Genomic DNA, 5,523 nt, shown 5'->3' on the forward strand with positions numbered 1-5,523 from the left:
TTCAAATTAGCAACGGACTTATATGGATATTAATCCATGTATTATTAAGAGGCGAAACTTGATAAGAAAAAGAAATTTATAGAAAGAATTGATGCATATATAAAAATAAAATATTCAATAATTAATATAATTATAGACAACAACGATGTCATATAGGTACCTAAAAACGGTTGAAGTTTAAAGATAAGTTTTTGGGGTTTAATATGAATTGTGGAAGGTTGAGAAAGATCACTCTTCCATTAAACTAAGTTTATGGACGTTCGAAGACTGCTTCATCCACATGGATGGGAGATGTCAGAGCTCTTAGTTGTTCAAAGAAGGCTCCGAGAAAGACGAAGGTTGTAGCTAAAGTTATTGTTTTGTTGTTCTGTTTAGAGTGACCGATTGCTGGTCTATTTATAGCTGTCGAACCCTGTCTCGGGTCGGTTTAGATCTACGAGCACCTCATCTGTGATTACATGTATAATAACTAAGGTAAATTAATGAGTTGGGTATATCCTCTGTAGTTTTCTCTTTTTAACCTCCATCGATTATTCTTTTTTGTGTGACTAGGTTGATACTTACACAAATCGTAGACCTCCAGACCAAAACCCTAAAGATGCCCCCTCATTCGTGTGACTTACTCAGCTTTCGCATGTGATGTATTATATGAATCTGATATGGTGATATATTCTCATGGTCGATGTTGACCGGGGAGGAGGAATACTTATACCTGTACATAATGGTCGACCATGTGGAGAGCACGAAGTAACATAGGATATTTTTATGTATCTTGTGTGAGACACGAGTTAAACTGAGGTCGAGTGATAACCTAGCATGGCCGTTTATCCACAATAGAAGCAGAGGAAGTTTTGGCGTTTCACGAGGATTTTTTTGGCTAAGGTCAAGTGTACAGTCGTCCGCCTATTTTAAAAGCGCAGACGAGGACGTCTGTTAACTGAGGCCTGATGTCTGTCTATAGGAGAGCATAAACCTAATTTACTTCTGTGGGTACCGTGAATGGTCTTGCGAGCTACAAGGAGGTAGAGCACCATGAATGTGTTCGCAACTCAGAGACTTTGTTGAATTTAGATAAGCTCATGAATCTCAGATGTCATGATTTATATGTTATAGGCTTTAGATATGCTCAAGACTCAGAAAACGTTGTAGAGTTTTGAGCCTTCTTATGACGTTCAGATGTACATAGTATATCTAGCACGGTTTCGTGAATTTTAAACATCATGATTTAACGTCGTTATTTAATTAAGGCCGAGTCGTGCCTTAGTCGTGGTTGAAGCGCGGGTTGCGCTCATGAGGCTAGCTTGAGTTCCCACTTGAGCTCAAGCTTGAATCTTGTATGAGGCATATAGTCGAGTATCATCTTAGGTTTAGGCTCAGGCTCGAGAGTCATATTAGGCTTAGGCTCGATCTTTTCTTAGACTTAGGATAGAGTCTCATCTTAGGCTTGGGCCTGAGATGCGTTTGTGAGAGTGAAAATTCAGTCGTGTTCATGAGACTCAATTGCACTATAGACCGAATTGTCTAACTCCCAAATAATCATTTTTCTTAGATTTGTCGTTGTCAGAAAATCACTATCTACATTAAGTATCATACTCAACATGGAATTATAAGTGTTGCATGGTGAGCATATAGGTGGTGCGTACTCGTCTACAAAATATTTGATCTTCCCTTGCTGAAGAACCCTAGGCATACATGATCAAAGCCAATGTTTTACTTGCGAAAAAGTTCATCTTGTATGAAAATACTTGATTTGAACTTGTAGGTTGTAAGCTGGTAGCATGTTCGCAACTTGGTCTTGTGCAGTCCTATCGTGAGAGATTTAGAACTTGTGAGCCTTTCTTGATCTGGGATTGAATTTGATTAGCATATTTTTGTCTTGATGCTAGGGCATGAGAGGTATGTAGTTGGATTAATCTCATAGGGTTACCGCTTTGTCAATAACTTGTGATGATCGAAATCCTGTTTTGAATGCGTGAGAACTCTAACTTAGAGTTTATTGCACCTAAATTTTATCTTAGGAATTGCTTGCATTAACAATCTTGTAAGGCCACACATGTGTGTGTATATTGGATAAGCAGGTTTAGGGGATGCCAAAAGCATGTTTGGTGTCAATGGCAAATTAAAATTAAGGTTTTGATCAGTAAGCTTTTTATCACAACAGATTCAACTGTTCGTTGAGTAAGGTGTATCGCAATCTTAGTAAAATTGTTGAACTTCAGAGATGCTTCTCATTTGTATGTGTGAATTGAGTCCCCCACATGTATTCCGAATCTGGGAATTACTAGAAGGGACAACTATCTAACATCAAAGATTTTTTATAAAATGATCTAGAAGAGGGTGTCGTCTTTGCTTGGCAAGTCTCAATGAACCAATAAGGATCCAAGCACAAGTCTCTTAATGTACCAAGTGAATAAACGATGAATTTCAATGAAGATACAAATATTTTAGAACGACAACATTTTAGGTTTCTATAGGTGAGTAGTTTGATTTTCAAGTTGACAGTGTGGAAGTTTGCGGAACTAATCAAGATCTTCAATTTGTTATTTTGGAAAATAATCATTTCTCAGTTTGAGGAACAATTGGTAAGTTTTACTTCCTGTGCTTTCGCTATTGCATATGCATCCCCATTATACGGTTGAATATACGGAAGTACGCATGAATATACGAAAACTTTGAACTAAATTTGTGTCATAAAAAAGTCCAGCTGTAACACCCCGAGTTCCGGACCAGGGTGAAATCCATATAGAGATCTGAACTCGAAGCGTTACGGGACGGAAAAAGACTTATTCATATAACTCTCATAAATTATTAATTACAACAAACATAATTTATCCTTTCAATTATAAATCTAAACATATGTATTCTCTAATCATTTGTAACAACATTTGCAACAAACTTATTATTTCAAATTACATTTCAAACAATACAATATAAACAATTCAATCACTAAGATACTCATTCCTAGCTTCCGCTGCGCAACTCTAATAAATCTGCAAAGAATGTCAATTGGGGTGAGATGACAGCTCAATAGAATGCACCCCCATTCTCTAAAGATGCGAAGAAATATCAATCAATCAAAGAGAACATACATCAAGAGACTTTGCACAACTTCGAGGATTCAATTATATGTTCAATTAACAAGCTCAAAATATCAATAATATATCATCCAAATAATCCAATTTACAATATCATCGATTCACAACACAATTATGTTTTCAACAATTCATTGAATTGTATTTCGACACATGGTTCACAAATTAATAATGTCACCAACAAACCACGAGTCCACAATACCATTGTTATTGTACACTAATCATCCCTTTGGGATTTAAGTTTCAACTCATGAGTTCATAAAACCAATTATGTTTCCAATAAATCATTTAATCTATATTTCAAAACATCTCACCAACAAACCTTGAGTTCACGGTATGAAAACCTTGGTTCGTACACCCACCTATTGTTTATCAGCACGGACAACCTCCATTGATGGTCAGGAACAAAAGTTCCTATGGGGATCATACCCATCTGCTCTTGGGGATCATTACCCGTTTCATTCAAAGTACGAAAACCTTGGTTCGTACACCACCTATCGTTTATCGACACGGACAGCCGCCATCGATGGTCGGGAAACACAAGTTCCCATGGGGATCATTACCCATTTAACTCTCGGGGATCATTACCCGCCGTTAGCATGAAACCATATTCCATGTAACGAAAAACATGAACTCATTTCATTTTTAAAATATCTTTTATACACAACACAAGCAACCATGGCTTAACAACATAAATTTCTTTCAAGCTAAATACACACATTTTACATCATCATTTTCATATGATAACATTATACGATCAACCTCAAAACTTTAGGTAACATTTCTGACACAATTATGTAAAACATATAAAAATTTCACATTAAACTAATGGCTCAATCAAATGATATTGATTTTATAAACGCATCACAAAATCTAGGCAGATAACATCATTTTACCAAACTATTCACCATAAATTCATATTAATCTAAAATTAATCAAAACCAATGCAAAATGAAAGATAAGACATTTATCTATAACCTTTGTTAAGACCTCAAATCATTTTAACATCATCAAGACTTCCTAAGAACATAAAAACCACTGCAACACGAAACTGTCCAGAATTTTCATAAACTATCATCCAAGTGACAAGAAACATTCAACGGTGAATTAACATTGGAAAATTCTCAAATTTTAACAAGAGATACCTAGTCATGTTTTCTATCAATAAGAGAAGCCTGATCGTCAACAAGAGATACATATTTATTCAAATAAATTACTTAATCATAACAAAACAAAATCATATAAAATGAACATCAAAGGAAAACACCTAAAGAGAAAGGGTTTCGCATTATACCTCAAATTCATTGATCCTACACTGATTTTACTAATAAATTTTTTTCCTAAAGAACCCTAGATCCAATTCATCTTCTTCCTCTCCGTAGCTTTTTAGTTTTCCCCCTTCTCTAATACCTTTCTCCCTATTTATATTTAACTTAATTGTTTTATTTATCTTTTCATTTCCCTTAATTTTATTTAATTATTAAAGTTAATTAGGTAACTCTATTTACACCTAGATTTTCTAGTTCAAGCAACCCACCTAGGTTAAGTCAAAAGAAACGATCTAAACCACATGGTTAGTTAATTTGGGTATAACCCGACCCGAAACCGTAACTAAAAATACAGGGTATTACACCAGCTATAGGTCATTCTATAAAAAAACATTATGGAATCTTCATACAATGTCCGATTTTAGTGGTTGACCCTAATTCTTGAAGATAAAAAATATAGATTTTATATTGAAAAGGAAAATCTATATTTGGAGTCCTTTGGCCGTCAGAAAGTACGTGCACACTTTTTATCGAGAGAAATTTAGGAATCTTCATATTTTTATGGACTTCGGTACGAGAGTCGTATCTCGTAGTGCGAGTTTTCGAATCTCGCACCATTTTATTATGTTATAATAGAGACATTAATGAGGAATTTTCATAAAGGGAATGGGGAAAACGATTTGCTGGTTTTTACGGGATTAAGGAGATGACCGTGCGGAGGAGACTCCTTGAACTGAGCAAATTCTCAACCTCACACAGATGCACTGCAAGAAGGGAATGCTTTAAGTTCGAGAGATCAATCTGTAGGACTCTTGCCTAAACCAAGACAATGGTCGTTCCAAAATCAATTCGGTCGCAAGAGAGGATGGGTCGATCTGTAGGAGGGAAGCTGAGAAATATGTGGGATCAATGGTGATCAAAGATTGTAGGTGTGTTGTGTATTTTGCGTGAAGAAAATACGATAAATTCTGATTGATCGAACGCTGGGTTCTTAATCTCTTGTTTGTGTGCTTTGACCATATATTTTTTCTTGTTTTTCAATCATGATTCAGAGACTTATTTATATTGCCAGAATTGTAAACACCTTGATCCCATGAAGTGTGATAGTTGCTGAAATCAAAGAGTGGGGAAGTGGGAAATCGTGTCAAAACCAGTTGCTCATT

The 5,523-nt window shown here is 35.6% G+C and overlaps 1 long non-coding RNA gene across 1 annotated transcript; it reads right to left on the minus strand.

The window, feature by feature from the left end:
* Positions 1-2,688: 2,688 nt before the first annotated feature.
* Positions 2,689-4,480, minus strand: LOC113330545. Its single transcript, XR_003350310.1, has 2 exons — positions 4,387-4,480; positions 2,689-2,990 (listed from the first exon to the last, which is right to left on the minus strand). It is a non-coding gene; the product is annotated as an uncharacterized LOC113330545 (long non-coding RNA).
* Between the last annotated feature and the right edge of the window lie 1,043 nt (positions 4,481-5,523).

Source organism: Papaver somniferum, unplaced genomic scaffold, assembly GCF_003573695.1.
Source record: "Papaver somniferum cultivar HN1 unplaced genomic scaffold, ASM357369v1 unplaced-scaffold_118, whole genome shotgun sequence".
Classification (NCBI taxonomy): domain Eukaryota; kingdom Viridiplantae; phylum Streptophyta; class Magnoliopsida; order Ranunculales; family Papaveraceae; genus Papaver; species Papaver somniferum.